The following is a 27,383-nucleotide window of genomic DNA, read 5'->3' as shown; positions in this document are numbered from 1 at the left end:
GGGTCGTGTTTCACCATTGCGTTGTTCATGAAATTACCATGCGAATGCGATTTGAATACACAGCAATGCAGTAATTTAGAATGCAAATAGTGATCTTCATGGTGAGGGCAGTACTACATGCCCCAGGATGCAGGCAAAACAAAGAAAGGTGACATGGTTTAATTTTTTTGCCAATTTAACCTAATTTTAAAAACTTTAATACTTCCGACAATGGACGTTTTGAAAAGAAAACAGATTACGGATTTAGTCTGCGTTTTTTTCATGATTCTACACACAGATTTCAGCGAGGTATAAACTGAAATAGTCACAAAAAATAAGCTGCATCACCGACGATGCACTCGACCCCAGGTTCTGCCCTGTAACAAGGAGTGATTTGCAGCTCTTGCGATGCCTCGGTCCTGCCCAGTGCCATATCGGTGTCAGAAGTGGGATGCCGAAAGTGATCCCACTGGTGCTGCTGGAGCGGGCGCCCTACAACATCATCCTGCAAGCCTGCTCCGGGCTGGTAGACCTGTGCTGGCTGTCCCCGGAGAAGGCAGCCTGGCTGTGGAAGTTTCTGGGTGTTGTGCTCCGTGACCTGGAGGACCCTCTGCAAGGGGTACCAGATTTACCTAAGCCGCACAAGAAGAAGGGTCGATAGCTGGGGGGATCTGTCACACCAGTGCCTGCCAGCAACTAGCCATGCCAGCACTCAGGTGACTAATGGCCCCCAGCACTGAAGGTGACACATCGACAGCTGCCACCGGACTAGGGATTGGGTTCAGAACTGAGGTGGGGACTGGAGGCAATGGTCCCCGGGACAGTCGACCTCTGAAGAGGGGACAGTATGGCGCTGGCGGTCTGCATGTCTCAGCAGGCCCCGCAAATAGTGCTGCTTGTTGTACTGTTGTTGGTAATACTTCCCAGTTGTGGCGTGTATGTTTGCCTGTGTCTTATGTGAACCCTGTCTGATTGTCGCGTGTCCTTAGCTTTGTATACATTTCCCACTGTGCATGTACTGTACCTATCAGTTCCACGTCTGACCTCCCTGTGTTTCTCTAGTATGTTTTTGTTTGGTGCTCATTGGGTGCCTGTGTTATTCTTGACTGAATAAAAGAGCCTAGTAATGAAGTCTCCTCATGATTTACCACTCATCTGATGCCTCTGTTTGCCTGGTGCCACAATAATGCAGTTCTTACAACGTAAAGGGAGACATAACAGAGTTCAGTAGAGGGAAAGATTCTTGGTGTGTGCCTCACTAGCACCTCTGCGACCAGGACAGCAAATCTTTGAGGGGTATTGAAAGGAATGGTATCCAGGGTAATATCATCATACCACCATGAAGGACGGACCACATCCAACAGGAGTAACTGTTGACGCGAGGGGAAGCTATCTGAAAGGGATGTCCAGGTACTTATCTGGATTCTATCCAAAAAACACAAAACCACAGCTGCCCAGAACTAAATGCGCACCTCGACTCTCCTGTTTTGAACAAAACACTTCGTTGGGACCTCCATAGGGTCAATATTCAGTATCAGGCGGTATAGCCGAACCTTTGATCACTTGTGCCAGTGCTAAACATGGGTTTCAATGGAGCCAGCAGTACAAATCTTGGATGAACCTGTATCATTCTCTGATGAGGCCACTTTCATTCTTTCCCACATCTGGGAGAGCTATGATGTGGAGAAGCCCCAAACAGACATACTGTACCACCCAGACTGTTGCATACTCAGAGAGGAGCTCATGAAAGGATCAGTGATAGTTTGAGCTGCAATATCTTGGCATTCCCTAGGCTCACTACTTATTGTCAGATCATTCTGGAGGACCATGTTCACCCAGTGGATCAAACATTGTACAAACATTGTATCATGATGATAATGCACCAATACAAAACACTTGACTGGTGACAGAGTGGGTTAATGAACATGAAAGTGAAGCTAAGCATCTCCCATGGCCTGAACAGTCACCAAATCAGAAATCAGGAAATGTTTTCCTCCACCAGCCTCACATAGAGACCTGACCACTGTTCTGCATTAGGAATGGCTCAAAGTCCCTCTGACCATGTGCAGGACTTGTATTTGTCATTCCCAAGATGAACCGATGCTGTATTGGCTGCAAAAGGAGGTCCTACACCATACTAATCAATTACCATGGTTTAAACACAGGTGTTTTGGTTTTATTGTCCAAGCCCTGTATGCCATATACTAAAATAGTCATGGAATAAAAACCTACTGCCACATAAAACAGAGCATGACAGCTGTATATCAATTATCAACTTCACCACTGTTAACAACAACAGCTGATACAATGAATTAAATGCATGCGCTGTAACACGAGCGGCAGTAAGTGTAACTGAATCAAATCTGACAGTGTTCATATACTGAGTTGTAAATGTAGTGGGTGAATTATGTAGAATGTAGAAGGCTACATACACAGATGTTATAAACGTGGATTGGGGCACAGGGTGCTCCCAGCATACTGTAGGTGATTTTAACACCCACTCTACTTTGCAGCCAAATTCTAGATTGTTGCTCTTCTGTCTTCTTGATGCCACAACACAAAGGAAGAAGGGTACAGAGTGCATCCTGCAAGAGGCCATTTGTACAGTAAAAGCAATGCTGAAAGAGTAGTACTCTCTCATCATAGCTTTATATGATGGATGACATATCCAGTCAGGCCTTATAATTTCACATTTACAATTAATAAATAGATAAAATATTACTTTTCATTGCTCTTTATTTATTTAGGTCTTAACTAAAAATAATTAATAAGCCACATTATTCTTCTACATAAATCACCGGTGAAGAGTAGCTTGAATGATACTAAATTATAATTGTCAGTTTATTTATGAAATACATGCAAATCTTCATTCCAATGTTTTGTATATTTACAGTATTTTCCACTTAAATCTGAGACTCAGTGCATTTGAGGAGAACACTAACGACGACAGTGACCTACTAACAGTTTAGTGCTGGGGAAACAACCCCTATTCACTCATCGATATCCACAAAGCTAAATAGCTGGGGAGTGTTCTACAAAACAGTATTTCTTGCTTAGCTGTATAACTTATTGGATTTAAGATAGTCTGGGCTAAATGTAAGTGAATGAAGATAAAATCCATTCAGTTCAGACCACCGTCAATCTAACATGTTATCCAGGTCAGCAAGAAATCCTGCTTTGTGGAACACCCCCCTTGTCACAGGTTTTAGGAGAGATCACTGCCAACATGACGTCTCATGTTGACACAGTAGCTGCTGGACCACAAAACACAGAGATAGCATGCAGTTACGGTTCCTGCCCAAATGCTACTTTCACACCAATGTACTGCCACTGTATTCCCAAGGTCACACCACCAATACACCTCTTACGCTTTCATTTGTCTGTGCTAGGGCTATTTTTGGCTATTTCCTATTTATTTATATTTATTGTTCTATTGTGCTAATATCTGGAACCACTGTCTGCAGGAAGCACACCAGTGATATTTTCATTGCGCTATGGGAAACAGAATATCTCAAACCTCTGTCGTTCGTCTCCCATTCAACTTCCTGGTTACTTCGCTGTTTTGTTTGCGCCTAACGTTTTTGTAAATAGTGTGATTAGTGTGATCTTCCTGAGCTGAAGAGGTGCAAACCAAGGAGTCCTAATTCATCTGGAATGCCTGAAACATATATTAGGAAGAATAGCACGGCCCGTTAGTCCTGCCTTTGAGACATGTTTTCACATTTTCCTATGGAAAAACATAGCATGTATGTAAGATTTATTCCACAATGCCTGCTTTAAAACATCAACTAGAGATTCACATGCATAAAATGTTGTGCCGAACTAAAGATTATACCTGGACACCATCTACAGTAGATCTCATCCTTTCACACACTCAGTCTCCATCCACTGGATTCCACATGCCAGAGCTGCTCCCCTCCCCACCCTTGTGGTCTGATGATGGAAGGCTATCAGATATGCTGAATTTATTTCTCTTTTTGGGTTCGAGGCTTGATATTTACTATCTTACACTATATGTGGTCTGGAAAATAGCACTGAAACTACCCTTGAACTTGTGCCACAAAGATCCCCACACACACATTCACCTAAAAAACAGCATTAGCAATATGCTAATATTGCTATTATGCTGTTCAAATTGTGACCCTACCATTCACTATTTACATTTGATGCACATACGGTTCTGTAGCATCCATGAGGATCTTTCTGTATATACCTGAGAAGTAAATTTATGACCCGTATGAGGTATAATATCTCAAAAGAGGCTGAGTCTTCAACCAGGGTTTTGTGTTACTGCTAAAATGGCACGGTTTCATTTTTATGGTTAGTTGTGATTAGATGACAGTTCAGTATTTATGCATTAAAGGTGGACATGAATTCATTTCTTAATACGGTTGACATTTTTTTGTAATGGCTTAAAACATTATTGCTTGTACGTATTCTTGGGCAAAAACTAATTTGTTACAATTTAGCATGTTTGAGTCGAGTGAAAATGAAGTGAGAGAAAGTGCATAAGAAATACGACGAGAGGAAATGTGTTTGTTTCATTAGGGATCACAGATGGAAGGAATAAACTGAATCAAACTTACTTTTCATTTTTGTTTTTCTTGCATTAAAATAAATTATCTGGGCTTTTAATTTGCAGTCACTGTCTTACCGCAGTTAAATCCTTCACTCCTCTAGTTCCATATGTAGGGGAAAAATACACTTCCCACGACTGAGGTTCTCTCATAACCTCAGGAACAACTGTGCTTTATTGAAACATCAAGCAAACTGCCATTACATCATCCTTGTGGGCCAGTGCAGATTCATTCTGCATTTTAGAGTGGAAATTCATTGAATAAAGTCAGTAAACAGAGCATTTGCCTGCTAAATGGCAGAAAATAGCATATTCAGGCTGTTAAAATACAGAGAGACAACCGCTGATGTTACCATTCTCCCCCATGGATACAATGTCATAACAGGATTGGTGGAAGATGCACTCGTCTGCTGCCATGAGACCAGTGATAATTCAAGACTCAGCGAGGAAAATGTGGATGTTGTGTTACTAACAGCTGGAGAGCTGGGTTATATTTATATTAGTATATTAGGTAGGTGGACAAGGGTACTTTATTGGTCTGCCGGGTGGGACATGAAAAACTACTCTTTATAAATAAAAAAGTTTATGGCGTAAGATCTGTCAGGATCCTTCTATAAACTCCAAAGAAGCCTTTTCAGGCAAAATAATTCACAATGCCAATGTTAATTACAGTAAATATAATTAAATATTCACTTATTTTTGGGTTTGGATGGTTGCTTAATGCAGTAGTACTGTCGAGGGGTCATATTCATTTTGAAATGTTACATCTACGCTCGTTACATGGAACAAAAAGTTAATGTCTATTTCTGAGAAAAGCTGTTTTCGCCCAATTTGCATGTCACAATCGTCTTTTATTTCAAGTAGGAGAAAGTGTAAACCTCATTAAAAACATCAAATAATAAATACAAATACAAAACAGACTGACTGCATTGATTAAATTAGTAAAAGTGTTATATCTTTTAACTATCAAAACATGGGTCTTTAATACTTGTGACAACAGATTACAACAAATTGATATTTTCAACGGAAAACATTAATGATGATTAATAACATTGTTGTTATTTACTCTTTTGAGAACTATAAAACATATAACATCTTTATGAAATCTAACGTAGAACTGGATATTAAAGGATTCACTTGTTTGGAGGTGTAACAAAAATTTCAAAACTGTGGGGATATTCCTCTAAGTCTGAAATTTCACACTTTTAATGTTTTCTGTATTTAATTCTCTCGACGAAAGAATTGTCCACCTACTGTATGCCGTAGATTTTATTAAAATCGCCTTTTCATGTGTCGTTGTAGTTTTATACTTTCCCCACCGGGTGGTGCAGATGAGCAACATCTCGCAAAGAGCCTATTCCCTGTACGCCACTCTAATTAACGTTGAAACCTCTGGTGAATCAGAACCCACCTCTCCCCAAGCTTACTTCTTGGAGAACCAAGTGTCTTTAAATATACGACCCACATGGTTTTATAAATATGAGATCTAATTAATTTTTCAAGAGACAGAAACAACTAGGTATCTCCATTGACGTCTGGAGACATCAGTTGAATATATATTTCAATAGTACAACAATCTGCTTTTGTGGTAAACATTCTGAAGTGATTGACATATTAAGATTAAATATTAACACTTGCTCTTAGTTATGTGTTATTAACAGTATTACACAGAGCTGCAAATGCAGCTGTTATTCTTACAGACTTGTGAATGCTTTTAAGTTTGGCTATTAACATCCTGCAGTTACCAGAAATAGCAGTAGGAAGAAAACCAGATGTAACAGTATCTGCCAAGCAAATGAACAGGAAAAGAGCTCAGTTTAATCTGGTGTCTCAGTTGTATGATGCAGCTTAACATTTTAGGCAAAAAAACACAGATCCTGGTATATCAGACCTACATTTGTGCATTCTGCTTAGATTATAATAAAAACTGACTTAAAATGCCTTTCATTTGAACCATTATATTGTCTAAAATGTCAAATTCTAGATTTGAAAAAGGCCTAAAAGGGCTTTTAAGTTGGGAAGTTCCAACAAATGCTATTAGAAATGTAAAATATTTGACTGCTAAAAATGCATTTTACATATAGGTTACATATCAGAGTAGCTGAAGATGTCTTATGTTTCCTAGCTCTCAAACTAAAAGTTTGCCATTTATCAAGGTTTGTGTTTTAAACCTTTATCAAGCTTCAAGTTTGTCATATGTACTTAGCACAACAAGAAGCTTGCTTACATTTCTCCTGAAAACTGTCGTGTAGTAGTTTATCAACAAAGAAGTACAACAAATAACAGGGAGAAACAATAATACTGTAATAGCATGAACAGAAATGCAGACTATAAATGACACTGAACAATATATAAGGACAAGCAGGTATGGAAAATTAATGAATGAAAATTGCATCTTAAAATAGCAAATGGGTGTGGTGATGGTAGCATGTGCAAGTGAGCAGCTTTCAGCAATTTCCGTGTAATCTGTAATATTCATAGTAGTGGATTTATTTTTTTGCACAGTGTTAAAAGTTCATACAAATGTCGCTGCAGATGCAAAGCTGGGGATTAAACTGGCATTTTATTTTATGAAACTATTTATCCAAGTCAGTGCTGAGAAGAACAGCTGTCCATTCTGGAGTATTATAAAGGCAGGACTCTCCCTGTACACCATCCTTCACAGGACGCTCCCTGTACACCATCCTTCACAGGGCACTCCCTGTACACCATCTTTCACAGGACGCTCCGTGTACACCATCCTTCACAGGGCACTCCCTGTACACCATCTTTCACAGGACGCTCCGTGTACACCATCCTTCACAGGGCACTCCCTGTACACCATCTTTCACAGGGCACTCCCTGTACACCATCCTTCACAGGACTCTCCATGTACACCATCCTTCACAGGATGCTCCGTGTACACCATCCTTCACAGGACGCTCCCTGTACACCATCCTTCACAGGGCTCTCCCTGTACACCATACTTTACAGGGCACTCCTGTACAGCATCCTTCACAGGGCGCTCCCTGTACACCATCCTTTGCAGGGCGCTCCCTGTACAGCATCCTTTACAGGGCGCTCCCTGTACAGCATCATTCACAGGGCGCTCCCTATACAGCATCCTTTACAGGGCGCTCCCTGTACAGCATCCTTCACAGGATGCTCCCTGTACAGTATCCTTCACAGGGTGATCCCTGTACAGCATCATTCACAGGGTGCTCCCTATACAGCATCCTTTACAGGGCGCTCCCTGTACAGCATCCTTCACAGGATGCTCCCTGTACGGTATCCTTCACAGGGTGATCCCTGTACAGCATCTTTCACAGGGCGCTCCCTGTACACCATCCTTCGCAGGGCGCTCCCTGTACAGCATCCTTTACAGGGCACTCCCTGTACAGCATCCTTCACAGGATGCTCCCTGTACAGAATCCTTCACAGGGTGTTCCTTGTACAGCATCCTTCACAGGGCGCTCCCTGTATACCATCCTTTACAGGGTGCTCCCTGTACACCATCCTTCACAGGGCACTCATACATGCATTTAATGCATTGCACACGAAGGGCATTTTAAAGTCAGCAAGCACAGTGGTCGTCAAGCTAACGGAGGTGTTCAGAATTCCCGGAAGCTCATACAGCCATGGAAATGACGGAGAGTATATGAAGGTGTAAAATATAAAGGTACAAAATATAAATAATTTGTAAAGAATTAAAGAAAAGTATCATGCATGTTAATAGCCAAACTTAAATTCCCTTTTTTAATCAATGTTTTTACTTTTAATCTTGACACCTCCAGCCGTATCCCAAACTCACCCTGCTTGTAATAGGTTGCAGAATCAGGCCATCTCTCTTTGTGGTTTGCTTACTTAATAAAGCTGTTTGTAGCTTGGGAGGAAATGAGTCACAACGCCTCTCTAAACTGAGACAAAAAAGCCTCTTCTGTCAGACAATATGAGCCACTGAACTGCTTGGAAATTGAGAATCAACCATCCTCACCCCTCATTTGTTGAGTCACTCCCTTAAGAAGACATATTTTCTGCAGAAAACAGAGCAGGTCTGGTTGTAAACTGAACTTTGTAGGGCTAGACGCAGCATTGCCATAAATGACGGATCCCACAGTCTGTGTGTGCATTTGCGCATACAGATGTTTGCTTCTTCGTAGGAACCGTGCGTGCATCTGTGGCGGAATCACCTTCAATTATTAAAGCAGTCAAAATTTGCAGGCTCTCCCTTTCAACTGCTACAGTATATCACACAAAGTCAAGGAATCACACTATCTTGGAAATTAATTTGCAGCCTTGTTATATATTCCCCATTATTTAATGTTTAATGTTTCATCTTCTGGACTGGAGCATACAGTAGAAACTGTCTCTGATCAATTATGAGTGGCTAATTATTGTTTGCATGTGCAGTAATTAAACCAATGTGGCGTGAAATATCTGTTATCACTGCAGCAAGTTAAATGTAAAGAAAAGGGTAGACAGTGTTGCCAGTGCTAAAAGCACTGCAGTCATACTGTTTTCAGCACACCAGATATACTCAGCAGAGCCAAAAGATGATGTCACTGCAGTCTTACATGGGCTTAAATGCAGAGGGCTCTGGAAAAGATCAATGTCTCTGAGAGTGAACTGTCTCAACAACCTTTACATTCATTTATTTATGGCGCAGTATGAACTTTTCTACCCTTAGAAGAACAGCTGGAAGAATACATCAAGAAGTTTTCATATTTTCATACAGCCTTCCCATCATATCCATTAAGAGTATATAAAAAAATGAAAAAGGACTTAATAACTTCTCTGCACAATGTTTTTTGAAGAAGAAGAAGAAGAAAAGAAGGCTGATGAAGGAACGATTTTTGTCCTGGATAAAAGCCTATTTGAAATCTGTCCCAATTGTGCAGAGGTTTTACGTAGGTGGCTGCAACTCTGAACAGAGCAGCCACTACAACTGCTGTCTTCTATAAATGTTTATGTATCATAGTAATCTCACTCAGAGAAAAATGATATCCATTATACATTTATAGTCTAATAACAGCACAACAGCACCCGAAGATTAGGCTGTACTCAGAGTAATTGAGAAATACCGTTACCACAAATGTTGTTTTTTCCCATTCAAAAGAGATGAATGAACAAAAAGAATAGAGATACCTTATTCATCCCCATAGGGAAACTGCCTATTTCATCATGCTTTCTGTGAGACACACAAAAATCAAAAGCAAGCTTGGGGGGGGGGGGTCACAGTGCAAGGTCAGTCAGCATGCAGCACTCCTGGAGTTTAAGGGCTTTGTGCAAGGACTCAACAACAGCATCAGTCTGCTGGTCCAGGGATTCGAATTAGTGACCTTCTGAATACGGGCACTAAAGTCAGAAGCCATTCAGCTGCATACCGCCAAGCTAGCATACAAGATTTGACTTTGCCGAACATTTTATTTCATTATTGTTTTCTTTTCTTTTGTTCCTGAGGCAGTAACCAAATCACAGTTTATAATAATGGCTACATGGACCCACATATTTTAGCATTAAAACTTGTCATTCTTGATCTCTACTCTGCTTTCAAAGAAAATATTCAAATATAAAAATTATATAAGTCACCAGGCAACCATTCTGACCTTGACATATTATACTAGTCTAGGGATGGAAAGTTCACTTGCTTGAGGAATTGTGTTCTTTCCACGTGCGATTTTGAGGTGTTTTCATATAGATTGCAGCTGTTGATGTTGCTGAATCATGTACTGGACACTAGATAAGGTTCTAACAAATTCCTGCTGTCACAGGAAGCACATGGGAGAAACAATATAGGTCATTGCTCTGTTAGTCCTTGGCATTCATCTTTAATGTCTCTGAAATGTATGGAAACTGCATCCTACTTTTATGCTTTGTCAAGGTCACAGCAATAATATCACGATAAAACCCAAAGTATTTGATAAACACCTTCATTCTTCTTCGCATGATCATCTTGGCTCCACTATGTGACCCTTTTTTTTGGAGTTGGTGATGGTTCTTCAAGTTTTAGCTCAGCAGCACTTTGAATAGAAAATCTCTAATGTCATGTCCTGAAATAGTGCTAATTGCGACTAGCACATTTTGTTCATAGAAGGAAGAGAGAGACAGAGACCGAAAGTGGTCTAGGTTCTGGCGAGGAATGATAAGACATGAAAATAAGGAATGCCAGTGGATTTAAATTTTTTAAGGAAGCTGAAAGTACTTTGAGGAATAATAAAATCTTATTCACACATTTTAGGAGAAAAAATAATTTAAAAATAATTATTCTTCTTTGCCTCTTTGAGCTTCGGTAATACTCTTGGTGACACACTCCTGGATCTACTGGTCTACCTGCTCTGACATATAAACCCATAGATATCAGAAATCTATGCTCTGCTTGCTGTCACATAGAAACACACAGGAAAATACCTGGTAGCAGTTAACATGATCAATGCTACAGGAGCTAAGAATGCATTCATTCTTTCATTACTTATTGTTGTCCAGTCACCAAGTGATTTGGAGCAACTCCATTACTCTTGTAACTATAAAACTATAAAACCTTCAAAGCACACGAAAATGTACTGGACTGGTCAGTTTATGGGAATAGAAAAGATTAAAACTGATGTGAAGTTGTATAACTTGAATGTATAAGAACCTGGTTTCTGCATTACTGCATTTGACTTGTGTGGCCGAGATAGTAGACAGTAACAATGTAAAGAACCTTTGCCTCAGCAATAAACATCTGACTTTATTCTATTCATGTGCCACTGCTGTCAAGTTTATTTTGTGTTGATATATATTTTTTATTTTGTGTTGATATATTATTATTTAGAGAACTGAACTCATTTTAAAACAGGTTTTCTATTGTTATGTATGAGAACATCTTGCACTTTTGATTCGAAGCAAGCATGAACATTTCTGCTACTTTCATTCATTTAAGGACTGGCACTAGTTTTTCTTCAAATTCTGCTCAAAATCGTTATATCATGACTGCTCTCTCGACGAGCGAAGCGATCACACGGAGAAACAGAATTTCTGGAGCATTTCCCCCGGCAAAATTCCTGTGCTACTTGAAATTGTTATTCCTGGTGTGATACCCTAGATATGAGGAGGATGTAAACCTGCGCTATAAATACATACAGTAGAAGGTTGGCTCTTCATTGCAGGACTTACATATTCCAAAAACTTTAAGCTGCAAGTGGTGCCTGAGTAGAATATTTAATTATCAATATGTAGGTTTTCTGAGAAGGGCAATGAGCTCATAACATGTACCAGCTTGGACATACTATAGTACAAAACACGTTCTTGACGGTCTTCACATATGTAATTAATCTTATTAGGGAAGAATTTACATAAACATGAATCATTTTCAAGTTACAAAAAATCTTAATAAAGAACCGACATTGTACACGAATAAACGTACACTACCGCGGCACTGACTGCTGCCGACTTCACAGCCTGCATGTGGAGCTTCCTCGGCCAGCCTTGCCTTTGTGGTGCATCGCAATGCTCACCCGACTCTCAGGCATGACCTATATACAACCTATATAACTTTTCTCACAAAAAACTGACGGAAAACATCCATAGTCTATTTAAAACAATGTGATCAGTCGGATCTTAAAAACGAAGTGAGAAAAGGAACAGGACGATCTTCTGCCGTTTCGAGGCAATTTCTGCGTGATCAGAATGCATGTGCTATTGCGTCTAGTAACGGTTTAACTATCCTTCCAAGAAATGCAATAAAAAAGGCCATTTTCTCCAAAAGGAGTGTGTTTGAAAATGAGCTGCACCACAGGCTGTTTTCAGCTGCAATCACACATGACCTGATTCTGCGCAGAGCGGCACAGCAGAGTGGAGCAAGTCTTATGTAACCATTACAGACCAACTCCTGCAATATGCTTCACGTTTGCAAACAGAGAATGTGACGAGAAACAGAATGAAAAAGCGGATGCAGGTCATTTGAAGTATTTGAATCAACCAAGGTCACAGGCCACTGGTTTCCTTATGAGAACCATAAGTCAGACTCCGATGACCTGCCCGTTACCTTATGCGCATTAATTACAATTATGTAACGAGCCTTACATGCAGCACTGCTATTTTGGTGGATCTGAAGGGATGCGAAGGGGAAGATATTTGGAATTGAATCTACAGGAAATAAATGATGTGGGAGCCCGTTGGGGGGGACACACCCTCGCACAGTTTAATTGAAAAGCACAGCCATGACACTTATGGCAGTTTTCCATAGGCTGACTATGAATAGAAAGCTCATTAAAAAGGGAAAAGGGACAGTGAGCACGCTGGAATCCTGGTGCTGCTAGCGTGCCTTCTGGGTAATCATGGCTCTCACACAAAAGGAAGATGGGCCACGCGCCAGGGTCCACAGTCAGGCCTGCTGCAGGATGCTGTCCTGATTACAGTGTGAAACGAGTAAAGAAAAGCATGGCTTTTACAAAACAAAGGAAAACTTTTTGGTGCATCGTCTCTTTCGAGCCAAGCTATCGGCAACATTTTCTGTCAAAGAAGAAGGGATTTTCTTTCTAATAAATTCTTTTTTTTTTATCAAGAAATGTTCCTATTACGAATGGTATTACGAATGACTGTGAAAAGACATTGAAATATTAGTAGCCTACTTACAGAGCTATATTTAAAAAGTAACATTTTAAAGGACATTAGTTGCATTAGAGCTCAAGTCATTTATCTAAATGCTGGGTACTGATGTGGTCACTACTATTTTGTACCGAAAACATTTTAATTTAAAGGAAAAACCCTCACTTAGTATATACAATATCGGTGATGTCAGAGCAGAAGTCTGGACACATCGTCTTTTGATGCATTTGTCTCTATTTTATTCACCTTGTAGTAAAACTCTGCAAGGCAATGAAGTAATATGAGTACATATCAAATGTAGCAATGACTAAGAGAAGTGGTCAACATCTCAAAATCTTTCTAAGATTTTAGATTCTTCAAAAGAGCCCCCTTTTGGATTAATGACAGCACTGCAGACTCTTGGCATTCTTACAATCAGCTTCAAGTCGTAGACACATGAAATGCTTCTCTAACATTCCTGAATGACTTTCCATAAGTTTTGGACACAAGTTCACTACCTCACTGTTTTGATCCATTTCATCCCAAACCAGCTCTATAGGGTTTAGATTGGGGGATATTGGGGGGCCAGGTCATCTGTCACAATACTCCATCTCTTTCCTTTTTCACACGATAATACTTACTACATAACCTCGAGGTGTGTTTAGACTTGTTATCTTGTTGAAAATCAAACATTTATTGGTACTGTATGTCACAACACATTTGTTCATCATGTACTGTACACGATATTTGGGACTGTGTTACCAATGGAGGGTAGGCTTGATGCTGCAAAAACACAACTTCATAATGAGCAAAAGTAAGCTGAAATCTCTTTTACAATATGAGTTGTACAATTCAGCAGCAGGAAGTAGCAGTAATGCTTGGGCCCGGTCTTACACAGGGAAGGAAAACTAATTACCTGCACAATATAATTCTTTCAGAATGATGGTGTGCATCTGGAATTCACCTTTCCATTATGACCACAGCATACCCTCTCACCCCAATATAACTTTATCACTCATACAGACTTATCACTTACATTCAACAGATATTCCAGCTGTTGGAGTGGGACTTCTTAAAGTAAATTTGAATTTACTTTACAGTCTGCTTCTGGGATTATTCTCAGCTTCTTCACATGGACCATTCCTTTGTCATTGCTTGACACACACTTTTTTGTACACCCAGTCTTGTTTTTTTATCCTCAGCAATGATCTGTTATATATTAAATAATATCAGTCTGATTATTATCCATCCATCCATTTTCCAAACCGCTTATCCTACTGGGTCGGGGGGGGGAGGGGTCCGGAGCCTATCCCGGAAGCAATGGGCACGAGGCAGGGAACAACCCAGGATGGGGGGCCAGCCCATCTCCGATTATCATTTTATTAGTAAAAATTACTGATGGTTAATTAAAATTAACAAAATAGCTGCATTATATGGACACAATTTTTGGGACATCTGGCCATTACACCTACTGGAAACTTTATAACATCCCTTTCCAAATCCATAAGCATCCACATAGAGCTGGACCCCCCCTCCGCAGCTGCCACTCTTCTAGAAAAGCTTTGCATCGGTTTATGGAGTGTGTCTTTGGGAATTTTTGCTCATTCATCCATGAGAGCATTTGTGAGATCAGGCACTAATGCTGGTCATGAAGGCCAATCTTTGTTCTAGTTCATCCAAAGATGTTCAGTGGGGTTGAGGTCAGGGCCAGTCAAGTTCTTGCACATTAAACTCACCCAACCGTGTCTTTATAGGGCTTGCTTTGTGCATTGAGACACAGTCATGTTAGAACAGGAAAGTGCCTTCCCCAAACTGTTCCCACAAAGTCGGAAGCATAGAACTGTCCAAAATTTCTTGGTATGCTGAAGCATTAACTGGAAAAAGGGCCTAGCCCAACCACTGAAAAATAGACCCATACCATTATCCCTCCTCCACCAAACCATACAGGTGGCACAATGCAGTCAGGCAGGTAACGTTCTCCTGGCATCTGTCAAACCCAGAATGATCCATCAGACTGCCAGACAGAGAAACGTGAATCTTCACTCCACAGAATATGTTTCCATTGCTCCAGAGCCCAGTGGCGGTGTGCTTTACACGCTTGGCATTGCGCTTGGTGATGTTAGGCTTGTATGCAGCTACCATGGAAGCCCATTCCATAAAGCTCACTGTGAACAGTTTTTGTGCTGGGGTTAATGCCAGAGGAAGCTTGGAACTCTGCAGTTATGAAGTCAATGAATCGTTGGCGACTGTTACGCATTATGCACCTCAGCACTCGTAATTATATTATGTTACTTTTAAGTGGTCTGCCACTTGTTGGCAGAGTTTCTGTGGTTCTTAAACACTTATCCTTTGTAAGAACACCGCTAATAGTTGACCATGGAATAACTAGCAGGGAAAAAATTTCATAAACCGTCTTATTGCATAGGCGGTGTCCTATGACAGTACCACTGAGTTCTCTCACAAATGTTTGCAAACATGACTGCATGGCTAGATGCTTGATTTTATAATCAAATAATATGAAATTACTAATGGAAGTTTACTTGGTATTTGCACAAACACATCGGAATTCTTTTATATATCATCTCACTTTGCTTTCCTGTGAGAAGGAAGCTTGGGGCGAGAAGACAGAGTCAGTGAATATTCTCATGGCCGTGAAATAAGTTTGGAGGTTAAGGGCTTTGCTAAAGGCCCAGCTGTGATATAATTACTCTGCCAGCAAAAGGGATTTGAACAAGTGACCTTCAGGGCACATACACAGAAACACAGACCCTAACCCGTATAGCCACCCACTGTCTAAGCACGTGCCAAAACTACATGAATGAATGAATGTATTTAAATTTATTTCAGTCACATACATGCATACATACATAGACATTCATACATATCGACTGAAAAAGGTGTAGGTTGAAGCTTCAGCTTATTACACATCCCCTTCTGACAGTACATAACATTTAGTAACTGGTAAATCATTCACTATTATTTTCCACAAAACTAAAATAAAGACTAAATCAAAAATTTTATTCAGGCACTACATTAGTTAACAGTTAACTGATTAGTTAATAATGGTAAGACCTCGTGAGGGGGCAAAAATTACTTTTTTACTTTTTAAAATTTACTATTCAAGAACAAATCGTGAACTAATAGAGGTTATGACATGAAGTACATGAACCGTCTTGATTGATTAATAATGAATGAGCATGGGATCAGTACTTAACAAACCCTTAGTTACTGGTTAATTAATGCATTTATTTGTGTCCCCTTGAATAAAGTGTTACAGGGAAATTGGCCTATAATTGGAGAATAGATGTTTATCTCCACTTTTATAAATCAGAGTGATTTTTGCAATTTTCATTTTGCTGGGAAATATACCTGTTTGAAAGAATTGATTACAAATCTATGTCAAAGGTTTCACAATGCTTTCTATGCTATTTTTACTAAAGCCATATCTATTTCATTGTTATCAGTGGACTTTTTATTGTTAAAATTATTAACATCACATATTTCCTTTTCCTCGACAGCTTAATGAAAATGAGTATGAGTTTTTATGAACATTACCATCATCCTCACCATCCTTATTTTTGTCTCCACAATTGAATTTGTTATGTGAATCCAGCATTTGCAAAATAATAATGAAATTCATTAGGGAGTTCTTTTATTTTATGTATAATTGTATTGTTATTTTTTACAAAATAATTTGGATTATCTTGTTTCCCAGTGCCTTTTTAATTATGCTAATTAAATCTCTGAATATAAATTTGGACACAAAGATATTCTATACTGTTGGTCCTGAGTGTACTTTTCATATTATCAGTATGACAGGAAATGCCACTGACAGCTAACTAAGGACAACAGTGATACACTGCTCTGTGTGGCTCTGGTGGCTCGGTCAATGTGTGTAAATCACCTACCACAGCATAGCACAGATAAATACGTGGACACATCAGTAGTCTGATGGAAAATCCTTAAATCAATCCCAGTGATCGCTGCCCACTGCTGTTAAAATAAATACATGTAATAAAATGAAGGCAAAACATAAAAATGTTTTATATTTTATTACAATAAGCTGCAATGCCCCAAATGCCCCAACAGTTTTTCCCTGAAACAGGTAAAGTCTACACTGAAGACAGTCAGCCTATATTTGCAGTAAATCAGTCTTTACTGCTCTCAGAGACCTCAGGAGAGCAAAAATGTTCAGTTCAGTGATAGATTTTGCCTTCCATCAGACTAAATAATAACATTACCACTGCTATATATATATATATATATGAATGAATGACTTGACTTTTCACTGTATGCTGCGAGATATATTCATATTGATTACACCTGATGTCACTATTCTGACCTTAACAGTCTGTAGTTTAAATTATTCATTACATTTATTGCCAATTTTTTCATTAGTTTTCTCCCTACAGGGAATCCTTCAGTTTTTGAGCTCTGTAACGATTCTTTGTCATCCACTTTCTGGTTGTGTAGCTGCCATTTCCTCACCCTTTTCTTCCTCCCCTTGAAGAGTGAAAGACCAAAAACACAATTTACATTCATGCTTTAAGGCTCCACTCTTGACCTGAGACACGATCAGCTATAACACAAATTTAATCTTCAAGACTCCAGACTCCTCAATTTGTAGTTCCATGTGATGTTAAATGCACAGAGGGGATACCTTTCGTCTCCTGCACTAATATAACTATTAGTCATAGATTTTCTTAAAAGAAAAAGTGCAGTAGTGTTTTCCCAGAGGTACAGTACCACTCAAAGTTTGGACACGCCAAGCCGCCTGCAGCGGAGAGTGATAGTGTCACATAACGTGACCTGGCCACCTGACCAAAACACAGTACAGATGGTTTGGGAAGAGCTTGACCAGAGAGTGAAGGAAAAGAGGCCAATAAATGCATATGTGGGAACTCCATCATAAGAGCTGGAATAGCATCCAAGGAGGCCACCTCATGAAAGTGACTTAGAGGAGACAGTAGGTTCAGCCAGTACCTGGAGCAATTGGGGTTAAGGGCCTTGCCAAGTACCCAAGGGTGGAATCACTCTGCCAACCACGATTTGAACCAGCAACTGTAGGTATACAGTATATATACTGCTATTTTGATGTTGTGGAAACCATCTTTTTTGTCCCCTCAAGGGGAAACTCCATCCATCCATTTTCTGCAACCACTTTACCTATTCAGGGTCACAGGGGGCCCGGAGTCTATGGGCACAAGGCAGGGAACAGCCCAGGATGGTGCACCAACCCATCGCAGGGCTCACTCACACACCATTCACACCTACAGGCAATTTGGTAACTCCACCTAACCTCAGCATGTTTTTGGACAGTGGGGGGAATTCAGAGTACCTGGAGGAAAGCCCATGGTGACACAGGGAGAACATGCAAACTCCACACACATGAAACCATGGCAGAGACTTGAACCCTGGTCACAGAGGTATGAGGCTAAAGTGCTAAGCACTGCCTCATATATAGGAAATTCCGTTTTATGAAAATTTGTGATTGCAATCAAAAAGATAAAAGTGCCAAATTTTCTTGTATTTTATTTCATTACTTGTGGATAAGGTTAGGACTGGATAGGGGTTAAGGTCGTCATGGGATTAGAGTTTTCCCCATGGAAATGGAGAGTCGCCATGAAGACATAATTACAAACCTTTGTGCGCGTGTGTGTGTGTGTGTGTTTTACATCATGCTGCACTTGGCGTACAAATAATGGAGCAAAGTGTAACCTTAAGGAAAGCCCCACAGTCAGCACTAGTCCAAAATCCAGGCGCAAACTTGTATACGTAACATTTCTTGGGAGTGAATCATCAACAGTGCTTTGATTTTTAATTTCTCTCGTCTGGAATGTTACACGCATGGCATTGTCTCCTTTCACCGTCTTCATTCTGCCACACAGGGGCTTAACCAAGTTAAATACGGACCCTCCCTCATGAGCGGTCACAGAGGTCTTTCTACATTATCTTGCGGTAATGAACATTATGTTCCGATCTCATTTTTTCCCACTTTGTCGTTATAGAATTAATTCCACGGGTGCCTGTGTCATCTTCCACGGTAGCTGGCATAGCGGAACCTGAAAGGCTAAATAAAGACGCTCCACTTAGCAGATTCCTCTGATTGGCACAAAGGGATAGGCAGAAAGACGCAGAAGACAAAGCTATGTGCATGACATTATGAAAAAGAACTGCAAAGCAAAGCTCGGTGCAGTGTGAGAGACAGTAACATCAGCAACTGTTTTGGTTTTCATAATACTGGCCTTTGTGCGCCAACAAATTCCACACATAACTTGGGCCACAGTCTGGAACTTTATAATAGTTAGTTTTCTTTATAACTTAAATTCTTCCCTAAATAACTTCACTTTTCCACGACTCATAATTAACAGCTATAGTGACAAAGGGAGCGAAATATAATGGGTACTATGCCGTGAAAATGAGGTATCCACTTTTTGAAGAACGTTTTCGCAGTTCTGCTCTATCGTAGTATCACTGACATCTGCTTAGTATTGGATTACGCACATCAGTAAATACAAAATAAGTTATGCATATGAGCCACTTATCAAATCAGGGTCACGCTGAGCTTGGAGTCTATCCCAGGAGGAGTACGGGGCAGGGGGACACTTTGGACAGGATGCCAGTCCAGCACAGGGCAAAGGTACATATGTAAAAGACATAAGGTTTTATAACCCTGGGTTCCTTTAAATCAGAGCTAGATAAGATTTTAACAACTCTGAGCTATTAGTTGAGTTTTCCCCAAATGAGTTGATGGGCTGAATGGCCTCCTCTCCTTGTAAATTTCTTATGTTCTTATAGCAAAAGTACAGTATGATATTAGGGGGGACATAAATTGTCAGCAGGTTAGGCCTCTGTTCCTGCGATCAGAAGGTCGCCTTTGACACATTTCCATTGGGCACTTGAACAAGGTGATTAACCCCTTGAAATACTCCAGGGCTGCTAGATTAATGGGCCGACCCTGTGCTTGGACCCCAAATTTCACATTCAACTGTATATGTGTGTGTGTGTCACAAAAAAACAGAAGGTGGCAAATGCAAATAGAAGCTTTCCTGTGTAACTAGTACTCATATTTCTTCAATGGCAAATTAAGCATCATGAATTTTACATACTATGAGCAATATACAGATGCCAGTTCCAATAATGCCCTGTTTTTGGACTGAGGGAGCAAGCCAGAGTCCCTGGGGGAAATCCACAGAGACAGTGACGGAGCGGTTTCAGCCCAGAGGCCTGGAGATATGAAGCTACAGCGATGCCCACTAGGCCACCGTGCCACTCAACAGGAACCCACCAAGGTTCATATCATCAATGAACTGAAGAAAGCACCCATTATGTTCTTAAAACTGAAGCAAGATCTTAGATGGAATGCCTTGCGAACTGTGATGTTGTGAGTATGAGTGTCTTTTCCGAAACTGGAAAAACTGATCTAAATTATGCTATGGAAACAAAATGCATGTTCAGCTGGTAGAGAGGTTTGCGATCAGTAAAATAAAACTGCTTCAAGTAAAAAAAAACAAAACATAAAAGACTAAATTTCATATACTCATGAAAAAGGAAAAAAAAGAAACTGAAAGATAACTTCAAAATATGACAGATGCAAGAAAAAAAGGATTATTGAAAAAAGTTTGTAAGCAATGCTTAAAAATAACTTTGGGAGTATTTTTACAACAGGGAGATGGTAAAAGAAATACTGAAGTCAAAATTCAAATGACCTGCATCCACAGTCTCAAAAATAAAGCAGCATTTCCTGGTTTACTGTAGTTATGCAATAAAGCACCATTATTTACTGGGATGCAAACAGACTTTTAAATTCAAAACATGCTCTGGAACAGATGTCACTCTATAATGAATAAACCTATTTCTATTATATTGTACCTTCTACAAGACTTGATCTACAAGAATTTAAAAAATGGTGGGTAGCATTATTGTTTGGGATAGTTTAAGTCAAGTAAAATGCAAATAAAGCTGAGTATTAATTAATTTATTAATGTATTAATTACACTGGGGAGAAGCTCATTCGGGAAAATAGGATCTACTGCAGAGCTTAGCTGATCCACAGCAGTGAAGGTGTAATTTGTAATGCAGATAGGTATAACTGGAGAGGATTGAAAAGTGCCAGTCACTGACTGATTGGCACGTCGCTGAAGGCTAGGAGAGCACTACAGAGAGTCTCCATGTCCGTGTTATTCAAGGTGACTAAGAATAGACATGAAATGCATCATGTTAGGTGACTCTTCAGGAGACTTATTACTGCTATGTCTAATATTTCAAAATAACAGAAGAAAGGAAGAGGTAGTGTCATGCCTGGCTCGTCCGCTCCTCGTGTGTGCCACGCCCCCTGATTACCCACGTGTGCCTCCCTGATCGTCTCCAGCTGTGTCGAGTTATTTTGATCAGTCCTGTCTATTTCAGTCCATGTCTTGCCTGAGTTCATTGTCTGTCATTGATGTTACCTGATGTTCGTCGATGCCTGTGTTCCGTCCTGCCCTAGTCTTCCTAATAAACCCCCATTTGCCCGACTTTTGCCTACCTTGCCTGCTCCTTACCCGCTTACCCGCACGATCGCCGTTCCGTCCGACCGTGATCGTGACAGGTAGAGATAGAGACAAGATTTTTTGCTAATATATATATATATAAACTATATATATATATATATACTGTGTGTGTATACAGTATATATACATATATATGTAAAACAAGGCCTCTTCTCACAGGAACCATTTCAAGTAAAAGCTACATTATACAGACAGTAAACAGAAATATAATATGTAAGCAGCATCAGGAAAGCACAAAATATAATACTTCAGATAGCATCAAATACCTTTTCGAAATCCCTTTTACCAGAAGATTGATGATGAAAAGAGCCCATCAGTCAGATAATAGCTAGAAAACACTCCTCAACTATCATTTGTAAGACCCGAGGAAAATTTCATAGCACAAAGCAGTTTGCTGGTTTTTGATACTACCACTAGATATTTAATGCTCCTGAAAACAGAATATTTTTTAAAAAAGACATAACATGAGTAATAACTCAGGCTCCAGGCAAAAAAAACTGGAGGACCCTGCCTTTTAATGTAAAAAATATGCATGAAATGTTGTTTTCTGCTGATGTCTTGCACTGCTGTATAAAAATAAGCCATAATGCCTTTCTGTGTGACTATGACCGGACAATTTTGACTCCGCAAAGCTAAAATAACCAATTCAATGCCTTAATGAGCATATTACATATCTGGCATAATTTCCTGTGTCAGAGCATTTTTACATCATATTATTTACACATAATTTATTATTTCAGAGATTAAAAGTTGCAATTTGTATGCCACTCCATTCTGATATTTTACTATAAAGGTGCATTGTTTTGCAGAGTTCTCATTTCTTTTTAAATTTGTATTTTAATGTTTATTTTATTACTTTTTCCCTTTATATACATATAACGTATATACATATAACATATAAGGTGTATAACATGTATATAATAACACAATTATTGGCACCCCTTGTAAAGATTAGAAAAAAATCCACCTTTTGGTAAAGTAGTTTCATATCACACAGAGAAAAATCCAAACTTTCATTCAAATAAATTTATTGAAAGAAAAACAAATCATTCATCGAGAAATCATTATTTTAAACAAAAACACATGTGCCACAATTATTGACACTCTAGCATTTCATACTTCGCACAACCTCCCTTTGCCAGTATTACAGCACTGAGACTCCTCCTATATTTCATAAGGCTGCAGAATACCAATCACGGAATCCGAGACCATTCCTCTTAACCCGAATCCCTCCAGACCATCCAGGGTCCTAGGCCCTAGGTCTTGTGCATTCTCCTCTTAAGCTCAGCCCACAGGTCAGGGAACTGAGATGACCATTTTTGTGTTGATTTGCACATGTGCTTAGGATCATTGTGCTGCTGGAAGATCCGTTTTAGTTTCCTGGCCGAGGCAGCCAAATTTTGATTTAAAATGTCCTGATATGTCATAAAATCCATAATGCTATGTACCCTAACGAGGTGTCCAGGATCTTTGAAGGAAAAACAGTCCTACAACATCACAGGACCTCCACCATATTTTGCAGTTGGGATAAGGTTCTTTTCATTATTGTCATCCTTCTTTGAATGTTTATTCCCAAAATGCTGCCTTTTGTTTCATCAGACCATTGAATTTGGTTTCAGTCAAAGTTGTAGTAGTGTTTTGCAAACTCCAGCTGCCTACATTTGTGGTTAACTGACAAAAAGAAAGCTTTTTTTCTGTAAACCTTCCAAATAATCTGTTAGCCTGTAAGGTGACATCTGATGGTTTTTTGGAGACGTGGTATCCCCGAGATTTTACCTGTTCTAATTCACTAACAGTGATCCTTGGGGCTGTTTCCCTGTATGTGGAGGAAAAATAAACTTGGCTCCTCTTCCAGGCAGGTTTGTAACAGTTCCAGTTGTTGTCCACTTTTTCATTATTGCCCTAACAGTAGAAACGGGCATTTTTAGATGAGTAGCTATTTTTTAATACCCGTTCCCTGACTTATGAAGGTCAACATAATTGTCTCTCATTTGGTTTGTATATTCTCTTATCTTTTCCCTGTTGACTCTTTGTGTCACCTCATGTTTGTACCCCCGATAATCAGGAAGTCATGGGTTACAGCTTGAAGGTTTCTATTCACTCCAATCAACTCAAAGACGAACAATTTACACGGGAAACGTGCTTCAGTTACATTATGTTCACTATAATTTCCAGGGCTGCCAATAATCGTGGCACATGTGTTTTTGTTAAAGATAATTATTTATTGAAGGTTTTTCTTATAATAAATTTATTTCAATGAAAGGTTTGATTTTCTCATTTTTTCAGTGTGACATGAAGCTACTTTGCCAGATGGATTTTCCTAAACCTTTTTAGAAATCTTTACAAGGGGTGCTAATAATTAAACAATAGTACTTTAATAATTGTGAAAGCCGCTGCATTTATTGTCCGATATGCTTACATTATCCTTTGCTGCATTTATATTTTTTCTGTGATACTGGATGTGAAACAATACAATATAAGGCATATAAGTAAAGTGTGAGTGTGTGTGTGTGTGTGTGTGTGTGCATAGGGTGTAAAAGGACATTGTGTAATGTTTTCCCCAGCAGGGATCAATGAAGTTGCATCATCTTATCTTATCAAATGCAGTGGGTTTACACAGGAAACATCATCCAGTCTCTCAGCATCAATAAGCTGAATGCCTAGTATAGAGCTCTGCAGGACAACTTAGTAATTATACGTTATCTATTTTTTTCTGTTTAGAACGAGATTTTGTTGTCTCTGCATAATTGTAAAGCTCCTTTAATACTCTCTTATTCTCAGGAGCAAAATACAATTCAATTGGCAGGTGAGAGTTTGTCATAAATTAGATCCAAGCCCTGTTAGTTATCCCTGTTGTCCTATTAGGTAGCCCTTTCATATACTGTCAGTGGCCAAACGCCCCGAAATACTTTGTGAAGGAGAGTTAAGCCTGCAGCTGGCTGATCTAAGCATTCATTCAATGAGCTTCACCGAAACCTGAGACTGATTGATGTTGGTAAATAAAGAGCATCTGAAATCCACCTTCAAGTTTCCCTTTAACCAGACATTTATTTGAAAAATAAATTAGTCAGAGTGTGAAATTCCGCATTACAGCAAAGAACAGTTGAGGTGACAGAAAACTTCTCTGCGCAATCTTTGTTTTTTTATGCCACTATGGTGAAAGTGTCAGTGTGGTGGTGCAGGGTTAGTGGTGCAGACTTGCACCTCCAGCTTCGAGAGTGTGGAGCTTGCATGTTCTCACTGTGCTTGCATGGGTATCCTTCAGGTACTCTAGGTTCCACCCATAGTCTGAATCATGTGGTTGGGTGAATCTCTAAATTACCTCGAGTGTGATTTTGTGTGCGAGTGTGTTCCCTGTTATGAACTTTCATCCTATCAATTGATGGAGTCATGCACTGAATAACTGATATAGAAGACAGACACGTAGAGAAAATAACATTTTAATCCACTCAATTGTTACATTTATATCATGTAATGAGTATAATGAGTAATTCAGTAGATTTAAATATTCCCATGTGTTAATATTTATTGTTGAAACAATCAGCATTTAACAGTTATCATAATTGTTATAGCAGACAATGAAATTTACAGTTTCTTTTTTGTGTAAATCACATGAAAGACTGATACGTTTCGTTACCTTTCTAACATATTGCTTAGGAATATACAGCATGAGGATGCAAAACGTAAAATGCCTTAAAAGCTCTTTCAAATGTTCATTCAGTTGTGCAGCATTGACACATGCAAACAATTTTTACTTTCATAGTCAGACAGACTGCTGAAAGCACGATTCAAATTGCCAAGTCTCTGTTGGAGACATGTAGACACTGATAGCATATGACAGCATGTTGGTGATGCATTAAAGGAACAAGAACTTCACTTGATGTAACATCCCCTTTTCAGAGCAGTGAATAGCACTCATAGTACGTTTCTTCTTAGGTGCTCTATGTCTATGTTTTTATTTATTTATTTAGTTAGTTATTTATGGGGGGGGGTGATTATTTTCCCTCCGATTCAACATGTTAATCTAATAATAAGAAAAATGTTTGCATATTTGGAATACAAAAGTGACTCCAGCATCTCCTATATTTTAATAGTTGTTTTAATCCTCTCATAGAAATAATACTCAAATCGGTCTGGCCCTGTTCCAAGTGTCTCATCCCCATTTCGCCAGCAGGTGTTACTGGCCATCCTGTTCCCTCCTCGTTCTTGTAGCCCCTCAGTCCCTGATCTGTTTCCCTACTCCCTGGGTTGCCATGAGGCTTAATGGAGTAAGTGGTCAGCTATCATCCAGGCTCCATTTTGTTGTGGGGATCAAACTAGTTATTTTTTTCGGTGTTTAACATTTGCTATTTTATGTTCTTTTGGTTTATTATTGTTTCTGCTCCCTGTCATACCCTGCTTCCATCCCTCCTGCTCTCTCCCAAGTGTGGCTGTACAAGCCACATCTGTTCATTATTTGTCCTGCCTTTCGTTTCAGCCCTTATGTGACTCACTGCAGCTGCCTCTCATCTGCTCCCTCATAGGTGATGTTATAAAGTGCCTTCCATTCTTGTGCTTCCCAGTCCAGCCATTGACGTTGGTGTCTGCCTGTGCTCCAGACGTTGTCCTGTGCTTCAGCCCTGTCTGATCCTCATTTTCCCGTTTTGACCCCCCGTGGTCTTTTGAGATTTGAGTTGTTTCTGTTTTGGCTTCCACTCGCTTCGTTCCTCTCAACACTTCCCCTTGCCTCCTTCCTTGCCCTGACATAACACTCCCTACTCCCTGGTAGTATTGTTTTCCTTATTTTCCTTTTGTTTCCCTTGGGGTTTGAACCTGCTGCATCCATTTATTGACCTCACCTACTCCTTGATGCCCCTAGTTCTATATAGCCCACAGCCTGCCCCTTGTTAGTCCTTGTTATCAGTGCATTTAAGTGCCTGCCTTTCTTCTGTCCCTCAATCAGTCATTGTAGTAGTTACTTTGTACTTGTAGCTGTGGTTGTTTCCATGTTTTGCTCCCAGTTTTGCTCTGTTACCTGGTTGTGTTCAGTTGTGGTACTTTGTGATTACTTTTAGTTAGTTATTTTTTCTGCTTTGTTTCTGACCCCTCATGGTCAAAGTTTGAGTTTATTTTGAGTTTACTAAAGTATTCTGATAGTTGTGAGCTGCTCCATGGATTGTTCCTCTTTTCCTTTGCCATGCCCCTCCGTAACAAAATCGGAATAATGGAGAATTGGTGAGAATTGGAGAAAACCTCTTGTTATTGGTATAAGAAACACATCTTATTTCGAATCATTGAATAAGAGAGTATTGTTCCACCACTCCAACTGTGTCTACTTTGGCAAATGATAAGTAGACTAAGTATAATCCATAATCCATAATAATATTCAAGTGCTGACGCCAGAAAGAGGGGGATTTTCAGTCCACCATGACTGGTTATAATCCTTTCTCTGTCAGCCTGATTCAGACCAACTGCATCACCATGCACCTAAAAAACAAATGTATGTATATATACACACACACCCATATATATATATATATATATATATATATATATATGTATAGGCCATTCCACCCAGATGCTCCTCATCAGTAGTGTATAAGTGTGCCTCCCAGTCCTGTGCTCCCCAGTCCGGTCATTGACATCATCCCCAGCTCATGGTTCCATATTATCCCTGTGTACCTGGTTCTCAGTTTTGGCCTCCCATGGTCCCTTTCTTTTGTTCATCCCCATAGCACAATAAATCCTCTTTT

The sequence above is a fragment of the Brienomyrus brachyistius genome, chromosome 2 (assembly GCF_023856365.1).
Source record: "Brienomyrus brachyistius isolate T26 chromosome 2, BBRACH_0.4, whole genome shotgun sequence".
NCBI lineage: Eukaryota > Metazoa > Chordata > Actinopteri > Osteoglossiformes > Mormyridae > Brienomyrus > Brienomyrus brachyistius.
The sequence above is the reverse complement of the archived record's forward strand: the minus strand, read 5'-3'. Positions refer to the sequence as shown.